The sequence below is a fragment of the Acomys minous genome (genome assembly GCF_964271855.1).
Source record: "Acomys minous genome assembly, chromosome: 1".
Lineage (NCBI taxonomy): Eukaryota > Metazoa > Chordata > Mammalia > Rodentia > Muridae > Acomys > Acomys minous.
Window position 1 is genome coordinate 82144181 of NC_140483.1, and position 24995 is coordinate 82169175.

Here is a 24995-nt window from a genome sequence, read left to right on the forward strand (position 1 = left end):
GAGAGAGAGAGAGAGAGAGAGAGAGAGAGAGAGAGAGAGAGAGAGAGACAGACAGACAGACAGACAGACAGACAGACAGACAGACAGACAGACAGACAGGGGGGGAACATATGGAGGCACCTACAGCATGGCATGGGATGAATGTGGAGGTCAGAGGTCAACTCTGTGGAGGGAGTTCTCTCTATCTCTGCCTCTCAGGCCATCAGGCTTGCAATGATAAGCATCCAGTGCCTTTACCCACTGAGCCATCTCACTGGCCCCATAGATGTCTGTACATACTTTGGACATTTATGATACTTTAGGCATACACTTTGCAAATATTCCTCCCACTCTACACTGTCTTTTCATTCCTGTTTCTCTTGTGCTTGACATATCCCCATGTGTCTATTTTTACTTTCATTAGCCATGGGGAATGCATCATCAAGACATCCCTGCCAAGACCATTTAGGTTTCTAACAGTATTGCGTGTGCGATTTCTCCCACAGTTGAATGTTCCTCCAAAATTCATATTTAAATTACTTCTGTGAAATATTTTATTTTTAACAGTGTGTGGAAACTGAGTGAACAACAGCAATAATGTCAGATATTTCATCTTTGACAAAAAACACTCATTTATACTAATTCCATAGACTGTATGAAGACAAAGAGCCATTATTGGACAGAGTTGGTTTTCTCCTTGAAACATCTGGTGACATTATTAAATTATCATTGGCCATTAAAAAATTTCTGTTGCACATAGTAGAGCTAACATAAGTATCATATATTTTTCATCTATACATACGTATTATGTATTTATTTCACCTTAGGAAAAAAGGCAAAATCAACTTAGAAGTGTTTTCATGTGCTTTCTATTTTTGAGATACAGCCCCCACACAGGCCTTGAATTCTCAAGCCTCTGGCTGCAGCTTTGCAAGTGCTGGGTGTAGAGGTATGTACTACCACGGGCCACATGAACTGCCAGCGGATCAGAAAGATACATCCCAGAATGAGACAGATTAAATTATTGGTACAGGTCAAATTATTGTCTTTGGGGATTGCCACTTAGAGTGCCTTGCTAAAACATTGGCTTGATTGCTAACAGATATTTTATTATCTGTACAAAATAACATTCCCATGCACATGTGCAGCATATATAGAACCCCCTTACCATCTTTTGATCTCTCTCTCTCTTGTTGCCCATTTTCTCTCCACCTAAATCAGTCGCCTTCCAGTTCCTTTTTGTTTGTTTTTGGAGACAAGCTCTCTCTAAACAGCTGCAGGTTTTATATTTAATAATTAAGGCAGTAAGATACAAGGTAATAAGGTAATAATAAGGTAACAGATGCCAGATATTATGTTGTAGAGGAGTTTATTAAATGAGCATGGGGAGAGAAGGAAAAGGGGGAGGGGGTATCCCCCAGAGAGAGACAGAGACAGAGACAGGAAGAGTAAGAAGAAGAGAGAAAGATTAGAGTAAGAGGGAGGAGAGAGAGAAGGGGGCCATATGGATGGTTTGTCCTTTTATATGGCCCTGGGCAGGGCCACACCCCCATGGCAGATAAGCAATGACATCACAGGTAGGTGGACTGAAGCAGAATCCTAACATTCCTACCTTGTCTTATAATTAAAGAATGAGGAACATTGGATTGTTTTTATATAAGGTATGTTCACTGGAAGTAGCTTTTGGCTGCCATGTAAGGGGAAAAGAGAGAGAGAAAGCAATAGCAACAAAATATCTAGATAATATAGTGAAGGGGGAGGAAAAGTTCTGCCCTGAAAGTTCAAGATAGAAGGCAGGCTATGTCAGCCATGTCCTGCAGCAGATAGGGACTGAGGAGTGCTGGGGGAACTGGAGCTGTTTCTCCCAGGCCTGGAAGCACACCATTTCAGCCTTTTGTAAATGGATAAAGGGTGAAGTAATTGTCTTAACTACTTCCTGCTGACAGTAGGGCAGAAATAGGGGGTTTAAAAGGCTGAAATATTGGCCAGGTTCCAGAAGAACAGGCTGCTGATTTGCTGTCCAGGGTCTGAGAACATCTGCAGCTGGGAGGGCAGTGCAGGTTCAGCTAGGAGGAACAATGCAGGTCCAGCTAGGAGGAACAATGCAGGTCCAGCTGGCACAATTTCTGAGGTTGGATGTGAGCACTATGGGTAGCTACTTTGACAATGTCCCAGATGTAGGAAGTCTGGCAGGATACTGGAACATATATGTGAGCAGAGGATAAAGTTAGTAGATTAGCGAGAAAATTCCCTTTAGGTGTATATTTGAAATTCTTGGTAAAGGAAAGAGAAAACGCTTGAAAATAAGGAAAGAGACAATGCTGACAATGCTTGAAATTTTGGGGAGAACAAAGAAAAGGTCTGGACATGGAGACTTCCTTCAATTTTATACTAGGAAAGGCTTGAACATGGGACAGCAAAGAAAAGGACCAGATATAGGGAGCTTCCTTTCATTTTTCCTGATTGCTAGAAATAATTAAAGCAGTTTAGTTTTGGATCTGTCCAAAATTTTTTAACAAAGGAGTGTAAGCTTACAAACCCTTAATATAGTCATAGGGATTTGAAATTCTCTAAAACACATGCCAAAGGTGTGTTAGAAGGAACAGGTGTCTGGATGTTTTCCATGGGGACGTGAGGTCAGTAACCCATTAGGGCATCCCCCAAAATGGATAGTGACCCAAGGAACAGGTACAGACTGGTCAGTGGCTCATCATCCCTGACCAGCTACCAAGAGCACAGCTCGACAGCAGATTGAGCTGGTCCAGAGACATAGCTACCCAGTGCACCGGGATTTGGACAGCAGCTGCAGGTGGCCAGGACACCTGAGAGAAGGAAGCTACATCTGAAAGCTCATCCGATGGGAACAAACCTAGCTGTAGGTCAGTGAAGAAGTTTGGGGTTGGGTACCTCCACTCCCAGTGAACCCAAGAGGTGTCGACCGGTCTCTCGGACATAGAAAAGCATTTACATGACTAGGAAGGGGAGATTTAGTTGGCGTTGAGTGCAGAAAGGAGGCAATCAGGTAGTTAAGTGAGGGGAGTCCCAAACCCAGTGAAAAGGAGGAGTAAAAAGGAGGAATCCCACCCTCCTAGATGGACAATAGGTGAGAAACTGTTGATTGGCAGTACTTACCTGGATTCCATTTTACCTGAAAGATGGATTTTGTAGCTTACAAGGATCCTTTTAGGTTCACAAAGGGAGAAAAATTTAGCATCATTACTGTTTTAAATCTGCGGTGAAACATACATTGTTAGACATGTATATGTAGGAAAAGGTGGTAAATATATAGTAATAGTAGAGGCTTGGGAAAAAGAACTTTGTGCTAAAAGCACAGATACTCTAAGGTCAGCTTAGGGAAGGCAGAAGCCTTTTGGCCTCTGTGGAACAGTGACATGGGGAAGTCAGAAATCTTCTGTAGAGCAGAAGGCAAAAGCTCACTTTAGCATCAGCACACATCATGAAAGATGTCTGTCCAGAAGACATGAAGTATTATATAATTTTAGCACAATGAGAGACATTTTAAGAAAAAGACAAAATGAAATTTAAAATCTTGAGCTTGGAACTATGATAGGATCGTATAGTGGAATGTTGTTTTTTTTTTTACCATAATTAGATTAATAAGTCACAGCTCCATTAATCAGTGTCAATACTTTGAACAGTTAATACAATAATAGCATAGTAACAGGAAGGAATAAAACATCTTTTTGGATATTTTTACCTTCACAACTTGCATTTACCAACTTAAAACACTTTCCTAGACCTTCTAGCATTTATACACCTCCTTAGGCCTTCTAACATTTATGAACTGTATGTGTCAACCTTAAAACACCTTCTTAGACCCTCTAACATTTGTAAAACACCTTTTGGGAAGCTTTAAGACATAGGTGAAATTGTTGGAAGTAGTCACTGTCCTTTAGCTAAAAGAATGGAAACAAGGTAGACCGTATCTAGACCTGAGAGTTAAAAGTTTGGTCTCCCGCATAGAAGATGGCTGGGAAGGTACCTGAAGTCTCCCATGATAGAAGCTGGCCATGTGACTATGTGACCTGAGTATGAGTTTAACACAGACCTGTAGCATTACCTTGGGTTTGGTGAGGTTGCTGAATCTAAGAGCCACCTGTACTTTGCCAGGTCAAGGAGCTTGAAGGCTGGAAACGTCTAAAGCTCTTGTGCTGGTCAAACCTCCAGTGACTAGGCACAGTGAACAAGCCTGCATGTGAGCATTTACATCCATAGACAAATTTTGACAAAAGGCTAGGCTGTGGGACCAGTGTTCCATGCTGGCTGCAGCAGCTGTGAGACTGGTGTCTCCTTTGGGCTACATCTGAAACAGGTCCCTGGCAGAGCTGGCTCAGGCTGGGCTCTGACAAAAGGGGGCATGCACACCTCTTTTTTTCTCAGGTGTAGTAGCTAAGGCCTGGAGAATAGTTTGCTGTAACTGAGCTTGTCTAGAGGGCTCCTCTCATGTTTTAAAGACTTTTAAATTATTTTTACCAGTTCCTATATGGTATAACCAGTAAACAATCTCCACCTTTTAATTAAGATGGCAAAGAGACCACACTCTTGTCTATCTTAAGAATATTTAAATAGACAACTTTGATTATAGTTTATCTTAATACTTAAAAGACTAAGACTTTAGGTTTTCTCTCTGTTAAGTTGGAAGGTTAAAAACACAAGTACAGTCCAAAAGGAGCAGAACAGTTTTATATGATCAATAACATCACATTTAGAATTTGAGGTTAAACATGATTTAAGGCAACAAATGAATGTTAATACAGTAGAACGTTATAAAAACCATACCAAGCTTATTAGCCAGGAATGGTTGAATCCAGGTTAGCTGATGACAGGAGGAACAGCATTTATTTACTTGTCTAGGAATTAGTAAACATATAAGGTAGAGTTTAAAAAAAAACATTTTGGATCAGGATAAAGCACAGCCAATAAACAATTGCATACCCAATAAACAATTGTACGATTTTTTTTAAGATTAGAAAAAGAAATCAAAGACAATTTTTATTTTTAAGAGTTGGAAAACAGTTTTAGAGAAAAAAAGCTGTCAGTTCCGCTGGAGCCAGAGGTCGTTGGCTCAGTCTTTGGCCTTCCCTGGCCAGCCTGTAGGCAGACGGAACCTAGGGGGGTAGAGGCAGGGCATGTGCTTCTCAGGCAGGCCAGCGATGGGAAAGGGGGAGGGGCCAGAGCAGCGGCGGGAAGCTAGCAGCCACGTGGTAGGTGTGGAGGGGAAAGGCTCTACCTTCAACATGGTGACTACCGCACAGCAGCAGATTTAAAACCACCGAGAGGATGTAATAACTCTGGATGGCTGAACACAGTGCAGACAGGAAATCGGAACTGCGGCAGCCCAGTTCTGCCCTGGCTTTGTGTTGCCTTCACAGCAGGAAGAAATCAAATAGAGACGTGCCTGGGGTTGGGGGAGTGGGGACAGCCATGGAGAGTGTGGGAGAGTGCATGAAGCTGGTGGAACATGGCCAGCAGGGCAGAGAGCCTCGAGGGCCCCAGCAGTTAACCCTAGGCGGGATGGGCTGTTATTGGTCTCCCTTGGAATCAAAGTGGAATCTGCGGCAGTACGTGCATTATGGGGAGCTTGAGTACCCAGGCCAATCATAGGAAAGCTGTGCACAGTAACTCTAGAGAAGTCCATGGCTGATGGAGAGCTTACCAAAAATAGGAGGGGTGGGTGTTGAGATTTACAGGTAGCTTACCAAAAATATAGCAGGCACGCAGGCGGTGCCGGGGGCAGACAGGTTACTCTAGCCAGAGGCAGAGTTTACACTGGTTTACTGTGAACAGCGCCACTTGGGGCCGGGGGTGTGCCATGTGGCATAGTGAATTGCCTGGATTCTGCGCTGGGCCAGGGAGAGATTGGAGCAGCGGAAATTTACCTCTGCTTAGAATCATGGAAAAGGTGGCAGTCTTGAAAAGCTGTCTGGAAGGCTTGCTTCCAGCTGGCTTGAGGCAAGTGTGGGAAATGGGAGAGCAGGACAGTATTTTGGGAAAGGAATTTAGACAACAGAATGGTCCTCTGCTTTTTGCATCCGAGTCACGGCACCATTTTATGTTTAATAATTAAGACAGTAAGATATAAGGTAATAAGGTAATAATAAGATACCAGATGGCAGATATTATGTTGTAGTTATTAAATAAGCATGGGGAGAGAAAGAAAAGGGGAGGAGTACCCCAGAGAGAGAGAGAGAGAGAGAGAGAGAGAGAGAGAGAGAGAGAGAATAAGAAGAAGAGAGAAAGAGTAGAGTAAAAGGGAGGAGATAGAAGCAGGCACATGGATGGTTTGTCCTGTTATACGGCCCTGAGCAGGGGCAACCCCCTCTCCTCCCCCCCAGCTTCCCTCCCCCCAACCCCCACCCACCACCCCCACCTCCCGCCATGGCAGGTAAGCAATGACATCACAGGTAGGCAGACTGAAGCAGAATCCTAACAGTAGGTGGTGTCCTGGAACTCATGTAGACCAGGCTGGCCTCGAACTCACAGAGATCCACCTGCCTTTCCCTGCCAAGTGCTGGGATTAAAGGTGTGTGCCATTATGCCCCACCCCTTATGTTTGTGTGCCATCTTTTTTGTTTGTTTAAGTCTAGATTCGGCATCTGATATAAAAAAATGTGCAGCACTTGTCTTTATGAGTTGGCTTATTCACTTAGTGTGATTTCCAGTTCTGTTTTCCCGAAAAATGACATGATTTCATTTTCTTTAGGATTGAATAATATCCCATTGTGTTTCAAGGTGCCTCCTCACATTGTGACCTTGGGCAGTAAACAGAGATGAACCCTGGCACTCTTCTCCCTTTGTCCTCTCTAAGCAGCCTGGGACCCCAGTCCATGTGATGATGTCACCCACTTTCACAGTGGACCTTCCCACCTCAATGAGCCTCATTTAGAAAAATCCCTCACACTCACACTCACACCCACAGCTGTGTTTCCATGTTAATTCTAAGCCACAGCAATCCTAGTTTTAGACTGGCCTTTGTTGTTGTTGTTAAATCTCAGTGTGCTTGCCATGGTGGCTGAACTAATTCACATTCTTATCATCAGTGTACAGGCTTCTCCCACCCAAAAATATTTCATTTTGTTGATTACAGTCACTTTGACAAGGATGAGAATGAGATCTCAATATAGCCTTTTGTTTGTTTCCTTCCCACACCCGCCTTGTTCAGGAAACCCAGGGCCTGGTGTTTACCAGGTTCCTGACTTAGCTTTAATTGTCAACTTCACATAGCCTGGAATCATCTGAGAACGCACTGATTGAGGAATTGTCCAGACCAGACATGCCGGCGATACGTCTGGGATTGTCTTGGGTAATAATTGATGTAGGAGATCCTTGCCCACTGTGGATGTGCATCATTCATTGGCAGTCAGTCCTGGGCTAGTTAAGGATGAGACTGTGAGCAAGCCAGCAAGTAGCCTTCTTGCAGGGTTTCTACTCCACACTCCTGCTTGAACTCTTGCCCTGACTTCCAGCAGTGGTGGACTGTGACCTGGAGGTGTAAACAAAATAGATACTTTCCTCCCATCATTGCTTTTGGTCAGTGTTTTTTCAAACAAGAGAAAGAAAAGCAAAAAGTTAGCGAAATGTTCTACCAATGATCTAAATCCCCAACTTCAATACAATTTTTACTTGCATTTACCTCATGTCTAAGATTTGAGCTTAAAAAAGGCATTGTCTATCTATATATGTTTGAAAATAGTCTGTCCAAATCATTTGCTCATTTATTTATTTGCTTCTTTTGTTATTTAAACTTTGACATACATGTATATGTCAAAATTATATATATAATCTCTTACTTCTTCCCATAACTAAACAATCACTAATCTACTTTTTCTTTATGGAGTTGCCTATTGTGAATATCTCATGTGAAAGGAATCATACAGTATGTGTTCTTTTGTGTCTGCCTTCATCCATGGAACATACTATGAAGGACCATGCATGTGGTATCATAGATTAGCACTATATTCCTTGCTGAATTTCACTGAATTCTTACCTGAAATCCTTGGTACAAATTACTCTTTTGTAAGATTATTCTAGGATGTAAAACTACATCCTAGTCTGAATTTCCAAAGTGTCTTTTATGGTTTCTGAATGTTGTCTCTTATAAAAGATACTATACAGGTGTCATGGGGATATTGGGTCTTTTACCTTCTGTAGACCAAGCTGGCTTTGAACTCAGAGACCCACCTGCCTCAGCCTTCCAAGTGCTTGGATTAAAGGTGTGCACCACCACTCCCAGCTCTCCTATAACTTTCTGAGGGTATCATTCATCATTTTCCTGAAATCATCTTCCTCCAGCTTTGTCTATTTCCTGTGGGCTCCATTCAATCTTTTTTTTTCAAGACAGGGTTTCTCTGCGTAGCCTTGGTTGTCCTGGACTCGCTTTGTAGACCAGGCTGGCCTCGAACTCACAGAGATCCGCCTGCCTCTGCCTCCCAAGTGCTGGGATTAAAGGCATGTGCCACCACACCCAGCTCCATTCAATATTTGACTTAAAGCCTTCATATTAAAAGTCACCCTCAAGTCCCTGGTGAACTTTGTGCTGATCAGCACATACATTCAGTATCTCCTGGGCTTGTCAACAGGTAAACCACAAGATGATGTCAGAGCACCTGGATTTCTCTCTGGAGCTCCCCAAGACCCCCAAAGAAACACCATTCACACTGTAGTTTGTGGTCTGATAATTTACCATAGTCTCCAAGGCAGCCAGGTAGCAGAAAAAGCAGGATGCTAGGGCATTGTCTCAGGACATGGCCTGTGCCTGTGACTTCTAGGAGTCTTACTGGGTTCTTGTGCAACATACCCTGGATCAGAGCCTCTCTCGTTCACCATCTCTGTAGCCAATCTGTTACCTTCCAGATGACAGCATCAGAGTTGCCTGTGGGGGTGTGAGTTGAGGGAGCACGGGTGACTCCATCTTCAGCAGTCCATGAAGGAATCCTCTTATTTCCATCCTCTCTCTGTCCTTCTTGGCTAAGATATGCCTACAGCTTCCCATTCATAAGACTTTTGAGGATGCACACTAGACTCAGCCTACTTTTTGTTGCCATCCCCAAGGGTAGACAGTGGATGAGGCTGACATGAGATGTCATCACATGACATGAGTGTATGTAATACAAACACTGAGCTGCTTCCAAAATCATGCTGGCAGCATTTGGATGGTCTCAGTTTCCACATGATGCAGTTTCTGTCCTCTTTGGCTGGAGGGCACAGGAGGCTTGGAAGGGAAGGAGAAACATGGGTACATGTTCAATCTACAAAGTAAACAGCAAGTTTATAGTTCCATATGGGGAGTCAAGCCTAGGTGAGGCATTTGTCAGCAAGGGCTCAGCGTAGGAGCCCTACCAACATGTTTACTTAAAATAAGAAAAAGAAGGGCCTGGAGAGGTGGTTTGATGAACAAAGTACTTGCTGTGCAAGATTAAGGACCTGGGTTCAGATCCTCAGCATGCACATTTTTAAAATGTAGCCACAGCATTCAGGTGAGGGTAAGGAGCCCAAGGAAGCAGATCTTGGGGATTCACTGGCAGTCAGTTTAGGCAAAATAGCAAGTGCTAAGTTCAGTGAGAGACCCTGTCTTACAAAATATAGTGGAGGGGTTTGTGAGGTGGCTCCTACACCCGCTGATCTAAGTTAGAGCCCCAAATCTCACAGGCTACAAGGAGAGAACCAGCTCCTCAAAATTGTTCTCTTATCTTCACAGTGGGTGTGAGTACGCATATGCACACGTGCACACACACACACACACACACACACACACACACACACACACACCACACACACCACAAGATAAAGAAAAAGAAGTAAATAGAAAGAAAGGAGGTTCAAAGTCAGAATCTGAACAGAGGAGACCTTTCTGTAGAGCCTCTGGTCACTCACTTGAGTCGATATACCACTCTGTAATTTGGTTTAGTCATTGTAGCTACAATAACTTGATTGTATGGCCTTACGTGAGGCCATTTTCATACATACATAGGATGTACCTGGAGATTGCTCTTCCCCACGCAGCTGCCTTCTCCTTTCATCTGTTCGTGCTGGTCTTCTTTATTTCTTATACGGTTTTGCTTCTGTGTCATGTCATGTCTGAATGCGCTAGGAGGCTTTTCTGTGCTATGATAAAATACTTTGTTCAAAAGCACCTTTAGGCAGGAAAGCACTTACTTAGCTTATACTTCATGTCACAAGCCTTCACTGAGGGAAGGCAGAGGGGTAGCTAAGTAGGAAGTGAAGCAGGAACAGAGGAGGACTGCTGCTTCCTGACTGACCTTGCCAACTTTGCTCAGCCTGCTTTCTTACACAGCACAGGACCGCGAGCAATAGGCTGTTCCTCCCAAATCAATCAACAACCAAGCCAATTCCCCACAGAGGTGGCCGACCTGGGCAATCCCTCAATGCAGACTCTATCATTAGCTACTTAAGACAAGCTGGGAATTGTTAATGAACATTAGAAACTACTTTCCCAAAGAAATAATACGAATTCTACTGAGTAGCTACAAAGATGAGGCCACAAATGTGAGGGCATTACTGTTAACTACAGTGACTGAGACTCTCCGGGGTCACTGTGGGCGGAAATCAGGCAAGGAGCAGAGGGTTGGTGACTGTAGCAGCACCCCCAATGCCCATGGAGGGACAAGGCATGGGTTTGAGGGGGTCTGAGGGCTTGAAACATGGTGGCTGGATGGCCACAGTTCTAGCACACATGGCTCTGCACAACCCATGCCACTTCTACCTAAGGGAATCGAATTTGCCAACTAATCAAAGAGATTTTCTGCAACAACAGCTGTTTTACATCTGGGGAATCTGGGACCCCTAGATGTTGCTTAAGAAGGGTAGAGAAGGTCTAATGACTGGCCTGAGCTGGCTGAGAGCCACTTGCAGGGAGAACATGTGTCCAAATAAGACTGATTTCCCCGGAGGACCTTGCTGTTTTCTCTCTAGTCACTAGGCTCCTCCTCTCAATGTTAACCTCCAGACCTTGGGAGCTACAAACTGGCTTTGTCCTGAGGTGACACGCAAGTGCCTGCTATTCTGAGCAGAGGCAGCCCACTTTAGTGATGTGTTCAAAGTTTTCCATGCTTCCAAAATAGGGATCTTTCTGAAATAGAGCACTTTCCAACTTGATGTAGGCTAAGAGCTGGGTGCAATCCTCTGTTAGTTGGTTAATTATAATAATTACAACCATATTAATCATCTCATTATTCATTTATCGCCTTTGCTCATTCTGAAAATTACACAAGGGGGCCAAATATGGGTTTGTTTGGATTATCTTTTTGTCTATGAGGTTCCTAGATGTCCTGAAATTGTAGCAGAATAAAAATTCCTATGTAGAGTACTGGTATTTCCTACTATGTTCAATTTTTTATTTTTATTTTTAACTTTTCTGGACAGAAATTAACCCAACCTGTCTCCTGGCTACAAAGCCTCTTGTTTGATAGATAGATAGATAGATAGATAGATAGATAGATAGATAGATAGATATAGCTAGGTAGATAGATAGATATAGATATCTATAGGATATATAGGATATATATAGCCTGTGGTCCAGTGCACATTTGTGGGAAGAGCATGGCAGCAAGAGCATGAGGCAGCTTGTCCCATTACATCTGTGACTGGGAAGCTGGCTTCAAGGAGATGAATTCTGGTGCACCACTAATTGTCTTCTTTTTCCAGGCCTCTCAGGATGGTGCCACCTCCATTAGAATGGGTCTTCTCGTGTCTGTTAACCTAGGCCAGAAGCTTCCTCACAGACATGCCCACTGGTCTATCGCCCAGATGGTTCTGGACCCTGTCATGTTGACAGTCAGTTATTAACCTTTATACCAGTCAAAGAGTTTTTCTTCATATGAGCTTCAACAAACCATAAGGAAGCAGTCGTCATTTGGGTCCTATGCTCTTTTTTCAGAACTAGCTGAAGTGGGGGTTCTATGACCTCCCCCCCCAACTGGGGCCAGGGGCTAAGGTTACTGGTGCTGTGTCACTACTGTGTCCAGGACACTCGTCAGGCCTCACAACAGCAGCATTTGTCACAGACGTATGCCATCCCAGGGGGAGACAGTTTTCCAGGTCAGATGGCATCTCACAGGTAGTAGGAAGTTGAGAGGTGCAGCCTTTGTAAGGCCAGAACACCTGCTTATGTCACCCAGAAAGTGAACTGAGCCTGTGTGCCCAGAAAGCCATCTTCCTGGTATCCAGGGCTGAACGTGGGTTTCTTCCTGCCATGCCCTCTTCTCTTCCATGTGTACTCAGAGCAGATGAGAATGCCATCAGCACCCACTGCTGCTGTGGTAAGTTACCTCATACCAGTGGCTTAAACAACCTAGATTCTTGATCTTGGAGTTCTTGAAGTCAGACATCTGAACTGGATAGTGAGGGGGTACACTTATAATCAGGTCCTCTGTAGGGCTAAGAGGGATGTCTGTCCCTGCCTTTCCGGCCACCGAGGCCATTTGCATTCATTGGCTCAAAGTGCCTTCCGCCTTCAAAGCCAGTGATCTTACGATACACAACCCTGTTCTGGCCCTATAGTCTTCCCTGCCCATCACTCCCACCCTTTCTCTTCTAAGGGCTCTCCCGGCTCTGTTTAGGGTGTACCAGGACAATCATCTCAAAATCTTCATCCGAGTCACACTTCAGCCTCTCTTGCCACACAACGTAATGCCGTCACATGTTGAGGACAGGAACATGGATGTTATGGGAGCCCTTTATCCTGCTCACATGGTTTTTCTCAAAACCTCTCTGTTGGTGGTTCTTAACCTTCCTAATGCTGCGACAATTTAATGTAGCTCCTCATGATGTGGTGACCCCCAACCACAAAATTATTTTCATTGCTACTTCATAACTGTGATTTTGCTACTGTTCAACCCCCAAAGCGTGGCAACCCACAGGTGGAGAACTGTTGCTCTATACTTTATCAAGGTGACATAGCATCATTTTAACGCAAACACGTATTCAACTTTTGCCCTTCTTCAAAATGTTTGTGACCAGGATTTTGAGATGACATTCTTTCTTCCTCTGCTACTTGCAATTCCTTCCTACCACTATTATTTTCATCAAGTTGCCCAACCCTGATTCTATGAGGAGTTTGTGATGCAGGTGCTAAAAATGTAAAAGGACTGTAGTATACCCAAGGATCGGCCTGCCTTTGAGAAAGTATCCTCATGCTCCTCATACCTTTTTAAAAGTTCAAAACACACACACACACACACACACACACACACACACACACACACACACACACAGAGTGAAGATTCCCTTTTACTTACTGAGAAAAAGAAAACTAGATTGGAATGCAGCGTTGTGGTAGAGTGCTTGCCTACCATCAGCAGAGCCCTGGGTTTGGTCCCTAGAACCACTTAAACATAAAACAATAACAACAATATGCTCAAATTGAAACCCATCCAAATAAAGTTGTTTTCTACTTAAACGAGTGGGCAAGCTGGAGAGATGACCCATGATCTAGCGTTTATGAGCAGTTGCTGTTCTTACAGGGGACCAGAGTTTAGGTCCCAGCACCCAGGTCAGGCAACTTAAAACTGCCTGTAACTCCAGTGCTGGGGTAGCTGATGCCCTCTTATGGCCTCCTCATGTACCTGCACACATACGGTACACACACACACATGCACATACACACACACATAAAGCAATTCATCACTTTTATTTAGCTAATGATTTAGGAGGACATTTGTATGCCTGCATGCCAAAATGTGAAAATGCAGGTCAAAGGACAACTTCTGGGAGTCAGTTCTTTTTCCACCATGTGTGACCCAGGGATGGAAATTGGGTCATCAGTCTCAGTGGCAAGCACCTTGAATTGCTGGGCCATCCTGTAGGACCTTCCTTTTTCATGTAGGATAGACCAACTATGAAAACAAAAGATGATCTAGATGGTGATATGAATTAACATTTTTCTTGGAAATGTGATAGAATATTTTGCATGGTAAACATCTAAACAATTTTAGCAAAGATGGTCAAAACTGTCCCCTCTTCCCTCTAAAAATTCAGGAACCAACTTACAGATTTCATGCTGATGTTCTATTTGCTTGTGCAAATGATCACTATAAGTGTTTCTCTGCAGCATTGTTATTACTCTTGCTGGAGGATTCTGAGTTTAAGGAAAACATATATTTCTTAGATTGTTGGGATAATTTAACAGTATCTTACCTTTATCCTCAGGAGATACATTCAAGGTCTCCAGTGCATGTCTGAACCTCGTGGGGTCTGCTTAAAACCAACATACCTCAAGCAATTTTGTTAACGCAGATGACAAAAATTTATTGTAATCAAGCCACTATTGGCCACAGAACAGACTCAAGAACTGAACTGTGACCCTAAAGGGACATTGTACAGCATATGTAAAGGATGAAACCATAAAACAAAGGGGAACAAGGTGGGCTATAGCACTGTCCAATCATATTTTAACACAAGGGGTTGAGCAAGGGACTTCCATCAGTCAGAATAAGAGTAGGTTCCTGGGCCTGGGAACATGAACTTAGTTGACCCTGCCAGCAGGATAGAGAAGCTGTCCCCGAGGTGTCTAACAACTGTCACCTTACAAATTGCCCCTGAGGTGTCTGGACTCGGATAAGTGCTTCCTTACAGCAGAAGCTGTTCAGCTTTGGGGAAGACCTTGGCCCCCCCTGGGGGATAGGACCTTGAACTTAGTTTCTTCCTATGATCAAATGGGAATGGAAATGAAATGGTAGTCCTTAGAAAAAAAATTCTTTTGCTTGTTCCCAACAAACCTGAGGATTGTATCGAGCCTGACACCCAAGCCCTGGAAGGACACACATTCTGACGAAGGAGAAAGCTCCTGAGTGACTAACAGGTCCAGGGCAGACATCCTGGACAAAGCGATGACTCAGGTCCCAGAAGGGACATAGCAGGATGCCTTGAGATTCCATCACACTACTCAGAATGGGCTACAGTTTAGAACATATGAAGTGCTGACCTCTGGAGTTTGCCATTTGACATTTTTGAAGCATGGTTGTTCACACGGGTGAGGCGATTAAAACCATGGAAACAAAACTATACAGGAGCCGAGACTCGTGCGTCACAAACTGAGTGGCGTGAAGCAGCAGGATCTTATCACTCCGCATTATGAGGCTCAGGGTCTGAAGTGAGGACTTGAAGATGTGCACAAAGCCATTCCCTTTGAGGGCCTGAGGGAAACTCAGCTCATGCCTTTCTCTAGGTGATGAAGCTCCCAGGCTTATGACGTGAACCACCTCAGTCTGTCTTCACTTAGGCCTTCTTTCATGTCACAGTGTTGCAAATATCTGTCACCATTAGACTTCTGGACAGGATGACCCCATTTTCAGATTCTTGACAGGATTATACTAACAAAACTCTTATTTACAAGTAAGTTTACAATTCATAGGTTTTTGAGGGTCTGGACTTGTCCATAGCTCTTTTTTTAAAACAAGTTTGAGAAGGCAGGTTTGGTGGTGCATGGTTTTAATACCAGCACTGGAGAAGTCAGAGACAGGTGGATCTTTGTGAGTTCAAGGCCAGCCTGGTCTATAAAGCAGGAGTCCAGGACAGCCAAGGCTACACAGAGAAACCCTGTTTCTAAAAAAAAAGTTTGAGATTAAAATATGGGAGGCCTCCCTTTTCTGAGGAGAGGATAGGAGGATTTGGGGGAGGTAAAGTGAGGAGGGACTGGGAGGAGAGGAGGGAGGGAAGGCTGAAATCGGAATACACAGTAAACCAATTAACTAATTAAATTTAAAATTTTATAAATATATAATTAAATCATTTTTCTCTTTCCTTTTTCTCCCTCTAGCTCCTACTATGGACCTCTTACCCTTGCTTTCTCTCAATTTCATGGCCTCTGAACTATTTTTTTCCCATTGTTGTTACATAAATATTCTCTCTCTCTCTCTCTCTCTCTCTCTCTCTCTCTCTCTCTCTCTCTCTGTGTGTGTGTGTGTGTGTGTGTGTGTGTGTGTGTGTGTGTGTGTGTGTGTGTGGTGTGTTATCCTGGCACTCATCTGTACACTCCTGTCTTCCTCTACCACTCTCCGCCTTATTTTATTTTATTTTTTTGAGACAATGTCTCTCAGGGAATCTGGAGCTCACTTTGTTGCTGCACTGACTGGCTAGCACACTGGATCCACCTGCCTCCATCCCGCCAACTCAGGCATGTGACTTTTATGTGGATGCTAGAGAGCTAAACTCAGGCCCTCACACCAGTGCACCAGGCACTTAGCCCATTGGCTTTCTCCTCAGTCACCACACCACTGTTTTACTTTGTGAGACAGGACCTCATGCTGGCCCATAAATTTACCGCAATTCTCCTGCCTCCTGCCTCTACTGCCCTTGTCCTTCATGGTACAAAACTGTCACATTTTTTCAACTTGCATGTACATCCTCCAGAAAATGCTAATTGTTTTGGTCTGGTTTCTCACAGAAATCATTTGGTGGCAGTTTTCTAAGCCTTGGAACAATGTCACTTGTCACTTGCCTTTCCTGGATTAAAGGATAACATTTCTCCAGAGGGAAGCTCGGCACATGAGTGCGTGGTGCTTTACAACCCTAGAAGTAAATTGGAGAGACTGTTCATAGGTTCCCACTTTAACAAGGCTCCTGGAAACACAGTGGACCAAGTGAGGATGCAGCTGTGGAAAGCCCGAGTTTCCACAGATCTCGGAAGCTGGAACGCAGACAGAACATGTGTTCTACTCAGGCGCCTGCTGGGGCTGCTCAACTCTTTCCATCCGAAGGAAGTCAAGCGAACTCTCCTCTCACGTTAATAGATTGGCTTTAATTCTGATAGGAGGAGGATGGAGTCCAGCTGCCATTCTGTGCTCTGAAATGTTCCTGAATCTCACCAGCTCTCCTTTTCTTTATCTGTAAATTGGATCTAATAATGGAACTGGTACCTAGCAAGGCTGGAGACATTGCTCAGCTGCAAGACTATTTGTCTCATATGCACAAGGTCCTGGGTTCAACCTCTGCACCTGGGAGGTAAGGCAGCAGGGTCAGAAGTCCCAGTATGACAGAGGCTGCCGTGGGCTAAATGCCTATTACTATAGCAGTGAGACATGAAACAGACTGTTTTTTGACTTGTACTTATAGCAGGACTTTTAGATGTGCTGAGTAGCACTATTTGTGGTCACACATGCCTGTTGTACCTTACCATCACTTACAAAAGCCTCTGCTCTTTTTGACTCACACCAACTTAGCTGACCTAAATTTTACCCCCCTTACCTCTGCCTGAAGTCATAGCCTGCTGATCCCCAACAGCCACTGAAGACTGATACCTGATCTCACCCAAGTCCTGCCCTTATGCAGGGCATTGAAGTGTTTAGGGGATGCAGAGCCAGGCGTAGACTCTCGATTGGCATCTTCCCTGTCCCCAGATGCACAGCAGCCACTTGCTCCTATGTCCCCTGAGGAAGGAGCCTGTCCAAACTCAACCGTACACTTGAACATCCGAGTCTCTGGCCATAGTCTTCACTCTTTTCTGACCTCTCTTGCATTCGTTCCTTCTGTGTCTGGCTCTCAACGTCATGGAGACCACAGTCCCATCTCTGTGCCCCTCCGGCCTCCACCAGATTCTTTTTGTTCCTGCTCTCTGCCCTCCCTGCTTCACGGAACAACAGTCACAAGTCAGTAAGCCTGATGACTTTCTCCTGTAGGATGCCACACAGCCAGGCAGGCAGGATCACGCATGCACCCTCATGGGCACGTGAATGTGACACGCCACTGACAAATATCTGAGGCATCAGAGATGACTTCTCCCCGCCCCCAACCTGCCTTTTATCCCTCTCCCTTCTCTCTTCTTTTTTCCTGTTTCTGAGACAAGGTCTCACAATATAATCTAGGCTGGAAGTAAACTCATGGCAATCTCCCTGCATCAGCATCCTCAGTTCTTGAATTGTAGGTATGAACCTCCATGGCCTGTCTCCGTTAGTTTTGTTTGTTTGTTTTGTAAAATCCATGTAACATTGAACTGGTAATTTTAAAGTCAGTAATTTGGTGGCACCTAAGACATTAACAACATAAGAAAAGACTGGTTCAAACATTTTCATCATTCTAAAGTGAAGACTTACACCTTCAAAGAGTCGTTCGTTGATGATATAGTGGCTCACAATTGTAATTGCAGTGCTTGTTAGGCCAATCTGGGATGATCATCATGTCAGCCTTGAATATAGAAGAAGACCTGGTCTCAAAAAGCCAAGGGGGCGGGGCGCGGAGAATGGTTCAGCAGGTACCTGCCACAAAGCCTGACAACCTGAGTTCAGACCCTAGGACCCACAAAGTAGAAGGAGAGAGCCAGCTCCTGTAAGCTGTGCTCTGACCTCCCCTTGTGAGCCATGGCACAAGCATGCCCATAGCCAGATGAATGCACGGATGTGTGCAACACACACACACACATACACACTACACACAGAATGAAAAGATTTGATGTTTTCTAAAGATTTATTTCATTTTTAATTGTATGTGTGTGTGTGTGTCCTTTTAATTCTAACAGAATTTTCTCCTTGATTACTAGGTTTCGACACATATCAGTTGTCATACCTTCTTGATGATTGCTCGTTTGTGAGGTGGCCATGCTCACATAAGCGCATGCACCTGTGGAGGCCAGAGACCACCTTTGGATGTCTTCTTCTTTCACTTTCTGTGTCAGCTTTTTCAGATGACATCTCACCGTGGACCTAGTGCTCACCTTTTCCGAAAGGCTGGGTGGCCAGCAAGCCCTGGGCGACCGTGTGTGTGTGTGTGTGTGTGTGTGTGTGTGTGTGTGTGTCCTGCTGCCCCACAGCACTGGGGCTACAGACATACAGCCCAGGCCTGGCTATTATGTGAATGCTCAGAGCCACACTCAGGTCGACACGCTTGCACCCTGAGCACATAACCCACTGGACCATCTCTCCAGCACCCTTTGTATTTATAGACTGACTTTGTCTTTTAAAAGAGTTTTGATGTGAAGTGCATGTGACAGCCACTCAGCCTTCTATGGCTCCGGCTGAATCTTTTTTCACTTTCAACACAGTTGTGTCTAGATCAAATGTCAGTTTTATACAGACGTCAAATACTTGCATTTTTTAATTAATAGGTTGTATTTTTAGACCAGTTTTGGGTTTATGTAGAAGTGGGAAACACAAGCCACTCTGCTTCCTCCCCTCCCCTTGGCAGTTTTTGTTGTCACTTTTATTTTGGGGGGAAGAAATGTTGTATTGGTGTAGTGCGTGAAACTCTTCTTTCCAAGTTGCACAACCTATAGATTTAACAAGTGAGTGGCGTCTCTGTCTACCTTCACAGTTTCATATGGAACAGTTTCTCTGCTTTTAAATGAACACAGCATGCCTAACAGAACAATTTAAGGGAAGAAGGATTTATTTTGACTCACAGTTCAGAAAGAACAGTCTATTTTGAACAAGAAAGCATGCTCTTGGTCCACCATGAATGCAGCGTATCGTATAGCAGCTGCCTGTTGCATCACCCTCAAGGCCTGCCCCCACAGTCACCCACTTCTTCCAGCTAGATTTTTACCTTCTAAGTGTTCCACAACCTTCCATTATCGGGGACCAGGGGTTCAAACATTCAGGGACATTTTACATCCTCACAAAACAAAGTGCGTACTACGTTCTGCTGTGATTAAAAAAAAAAAAAGTGACCAAAAGCAACTTAAGAACGAGTTTGTTTTGGTTTACAGTTCATAGTGGCAGGAAAGGTGTGGTGGCAGCAGGAAGCCAAGGAATTACATCTCAGCTGTACACACAGAAAGCAGAGACAGTAACCAGGAAGCTGAGCAAGGCTATGCACCCCAGCCCCCCACTCTCAGAAGCACTTCCTCTACCAAGGCTCCACCTCCTAAAGGCAGCTAACCTGCACCACTGGGGAAAATCATTCAAGTGCATGAGCCCATGGAAGCCGAGAGTTCTCATTTAAACCTCCACAGTCGGGTTAAACTCTTAGATTTCAAGCAATGCCATTTAATATACATAGATTAATATCTGCCATAAATACTATGTGTTGGACGTATAAAGTATTTACTGTATCTCTGAAGCTCATCTTTCTGCCATTTTGCCAGTTGTTTGCTGTGTAACTTCTTTTTACCTTCAGTTCCTCCAAGGCTACTTTCTTTGTGTTTTACTGACTTTTCTTGCAGTCTACCATTTAACTTTTCTCCTTAATTCCTGTTCTGTAACTGCCCTGGTTATTTTCTTAGTGGTCGCCTTGTGTGAGGAAGGACAGAGAAAAGAGAATTTGGGAGAGATACCTGGAAATGACTGTGAGAGACACTTCAAGTAAAAGCCTCAGGCTGCCGTGTACCACGGCTGTTTGAAAGGGCAGAGTCTGTGTGTGTTTGCTTGTTTTATTGAGGAAGGTGTCATGCTGCTCAGGCCGGCCTTGCTCTCACTCCAGAGCCAAAGCTGGCCTTGAAAGCTGTATGTTCCCTTCTGCCTCCTTCCACTTCTTAAGTGCTGGGATTACAGGTATGTTCTGTCACACCCAGAGAAAATTCCTGGCAATGTAAGCACATTTTAATAGTAACATTTAAATTGTATGTAAAATTTAAAGAGGAAGGGATAGCACCTTTAAAATACAATGATTAAAAAGAAAAAATGCTGCTTTTTACAAAATAAAATGTTGTTTTACACAATGAGAACCTATTTTTAAGGGTAAAATGTATTAATCTAAAGGGAAAAAACCATAGATGATCTTTTTCAAGAAACCTTAAAAAAAAAAAAAAAGGTTGGGTTACCAGCTGTGGTAGCACACACCTGTAACCCAGCGCTTAGGAGCTAGAGAGAGGAGGATCTGTTCAGGGTTGTTCTCTGACTGGTACACCCGAAACCCTGAATAAACAACAACCACAACAGCAAAACGAAAGGAGTTTCACGCAGGGTGCCCTGGACCATTCCACCAGTGACCTTCCGATATCTGGAGATGCTGCACTGGAATTATCCTGCTCAGAACTGAAGTGAGCTCAGGAAAAAAATACTAAGTAGGAACCTCAGAGTTTGAAGACAGGAGTTGCCTAGTAAACAACATCTGGCCTCCTGACCCAGAGAGAGAATCTGGCCATCAGTGCGTGCTGTTTAAAGTTGCTGAGGTCACTTATTATGTGGTAAAGGACAGGCGTTCCATACCCTCAGGCGTATCTCCAAAGCAAAGGGGAGGAACCATTACCCAAACCACAGGAAGGAAAGCAGGCCAGAAATGCGCACTACATCTGGGAAAGCAAACCTGTGTAGCCTGAGAAGTGGATGTCCAACCTGCCACTTGCCCTGGGCCCTGCCAGCAGCCACCAGGGTTAGCACTAGTGAGCCCTGCAGGAGCCTATAAGGAAGGACCAGCTCACATGACCCATACATGAACTTCTCCTGCACAAAGGAGGGCACAAAACAGTAGCAGATTTGGGGAGGCCAAGGGAAACTATATCTGTGCTTGTATATCCATAGACCAGCTGAAAGAGCACTGCACGCTGGTCTTCCTGTTGTCAGTTACAGAAACAGACAGTGAAAGGGAAAAACTGAGGCTTTGGTTTCCATGGTAGACCTACGTAAAAATACCCTAAAAATGCAAATGATTTAAAATTTGACTTTCTGCTTTGATAAGTAGTCTAATCAAAGCCTTGTCCCCCATAATTCACTTTCCTGCAGAAGCTCCTGTATTTTAATCACCGTTTGGCCCCTGGCACATTCTGAGAAAGAGACAACTCAAGCAGCAAGGCTGGTCATAGCCCAGTCAGCTCTGCAGCTAGTGGGGAGGGGAGACTGTCTCTAGAGACAGCCATGCTATGATGTTTTCCTAGGTAGTCCTTCAAAGAGACACCGTATTCACTGTTCAGATGAAAATAGATTTGTTTAAATACTCTGATCTTACTTTGTAGTCCTGGGGTGAGGGTTTGTCTTTGGTTGCCAGGGTGTGCTAACAAAGTGCCAGTGGCTGGGTTAAACAACAGACATTTATTGTCTCATTGTTTCCAAGGCCCGAAGTACAAGTTCAAGTTCAAGACATTGCCAGTTGTGCTTTTTTTTTTAAAGGCAGTTATACTGGATAAGAGTCCACTCCAATGACGTTATTTTAACTGGATTGCTCACAAAGATTATTTCCAAATAAGGTCCCTTGCAAAGATGTTTGGGAGTTAGGGCTTGAAATCTTTCCATAAAGGACACAATACAACCTATATCTCAGGTACAGGCTATGTTGAGTTTCCAAGTTTAATAGTCCTTGGGAATTCTTGATCGTCACTGGTGTAAAATGGTGAATGTGCTTTGGCAAAGAGTTTGACAGTTCCATAAAAATTTAAAGATGTAGGGCTGGGAACATTGTTCAGTGGGTACAGCAATTGCTGTATACACCTGAGGACCTGAGTTCAGATCCCTAGTACTCACAGAAAGCAGAGTGCAGCCATATGCATTGTAAGGCTGTTCACTGGCTAGCCAGGCTAGATGGATGTTTTAGCTCCAGTGAAAGCCTGTCTCAGAAAATATGATAGAAAGGGATGGAGGAAGACACCAGAAGCCAGCCTTTGGCATGCATGGGCAAGCAAACCTACACATACTTGTGCACTTGTGTATATATATATATATATATATATATATATATATATATATATATATATATATATATATATATATAGTCTAGTTCACCCATTAAGTTCACAGCAGCATAATGGTCCCAGATTAGAAACAGCCCAAATAACTCTCTTACTTCGACTAGATAGACGACATTATGTCATCCATGTAACAGAACGTTATTTATCCCTAAACAAGAATAATGGCAGGCATATATTGTGACTATAAATCTCAACACACAGTAAGTGGAAGAAGCCAATTATAAAATACCACCATTTCTATGAAACGTCCAAGGAAAGCAAACCTATGAAGATAGAAAGCAGATGTGTAGTTGCTAAGATTTCAAGTAGGAAGTTGGGCACGGTGGCACACACCTGTAATCCTAGCACTCGGGGAGGCAGAGGCAGGCAGGTGGATTTGTGTTAGTTCCAGGCCAGCCTGGTCTACATAGTGAGTCCAGGACAGCAAAGGCTACACAGAGAAACCCTGTCTCAAAAATCACGTAAATAAATAAATACATAGAAAGAGTTCAAGTAGGAGCAGAAACTAACTATAAGGAGGGGTCTACTGGAAGATGGAGCAGTGCAAAGCTGGGCTGTGGGATAACACAGCAGGAGAATCTACTGGAAGATGGAGCAGTGCAAAGCTGGGCTGTGGGATAACACAGCAGGAGAATCTACTGGATGATGGAGCAGTGCAAAGCTGGGCTGTGGGATAACACAGCAGGAGGGTCTACTGGATAATGGAGCAGTGCAAAGCTGGGCTGTGGGATAACACAGCAGGAGAGTCTACTGGATGATGGAGCAGTGCAAAGCTGGGCTGTGGGATAACACAGCAGAAGAGTCTACTGGATGATGGAGCAGTGCAAAGCTGGGCTGTGGGATAACACAGCAGGAGAATCTACTGGATGATGGAGCAGTGCAAAGCTGGGCTGTGGGATAACACAGCAGGAGGGTCTACTGGATGATGGAGCAGTGCAAAGCTGGGCTGTGGGATAACACAGCAGGAGGGTCTACTGGATGATGGAGTAGTGCAAAGCTGGGCTGTGGGATAACACAGCAGGAGGGTCTACTGGAAGATGGAGCAGTGCAAAGCTGGGCTGTGGGATAACACAGCAGGAGAGTCTACTGGATGATGGAGCAGTGCAAAGCTGGGCTGTGGGATAACACAGCAGGAGGGTCTACTGGATGATGGAGCAGTGCAAAGCTGGACTGTGGGATAACACAGCAGGAGAATCTACTGGATTATGGAGCAGTACAAAGCTGGGCTGTGGGATAACACAGCAGGAGGGTCTACTGGATGATGGAGCAGTGCAAAGCTGGGCTGTGGGACAACACAGCAGGAGAGTCTACTGGATGATGGAGCAGTGCAAAGCTGGGCTGTGGGATAACACAGCAGGAGGGTCTACTGGATGATGGAGCAGTGCAAAGCTGGACTGTGGGATAACACAGCAGGAGGGTCTACTGGATGATGGAGCAGTGCAAAGCTGGTCTTTGGGATAACACAGCAGGAGGGTCTACTGGATGATGGAGCAGTGCAAAGCTGGGCTGTGGGATAACACAGCAGGAGGGTCTACTGGATGATGGAGCAGTGCAAAGCTGGGCTGTGGGATAACACAGCAGGAGAATCTACTGGATGATAGAGCAGTGCAAAGCTGGGCTGTGGGATAACACAGCAGGAGAATCTACTGGATGATGGAGCAGTGCAAAGCTGGGCTGTGGGATAACACAGCAGGAGAGTCTACTGGAAGATGGAGCAGTGCAAAGCTGGGCTGTGGGATAACACAGCAGGAGAATCTACTGGATGATGGAGCAGTGCAAAGCTGGGCTGTGGGATAACACAGCAGAAGAATCTACTGGATGATGGAGCAGTGCAAAGTTGGGCTGTGGGATAACACAGCAGGAGAGTCTACTGGATGATGGAGCAGTGCAAAGCTGGGCTGTGGGATAACACAGCAGGAGGGTCTACTGGATGATGGAGCAGTGCAAAGCTGGACTGTGGGATAACACAGCAGGAGAATCTACTGGATGATGGAGCAGTGCAAAGCTGGGCTGTGGGATAACACAGCAGGAGGGTCTACTGGATGATGGAGCAGTGCAAAGCTGGGCTGTGGGATAACACAGCAGGAGGATCTACTGGATGATGGAGCAGTGCAAAGCTGGACTGTGGGATAACACAGCAGGAGGGTCTACTGGATGATGGAGCAGTGCAAAGCTGGTCTGTGGGATAACACAGCAGGAGGGTCTACTGGATGATGGAGCAGTGCAAAGCTGGGCTGTGGGATAACACAGCAGGAGAGTCTACTGGACGATGGAGCAGTGCAAAGCTGGGCTGTGGGATAACACAGCAGGAGGGTCTACTGGATGATGGAGCAGTGCAAAGCTGGGCTGTGGGATAACACAGCAGGAGGGTCTACTGGATGATGGAGCAGTGCAAAGCTGGGCTGTGGGATAACATAGCAGGAGAGTC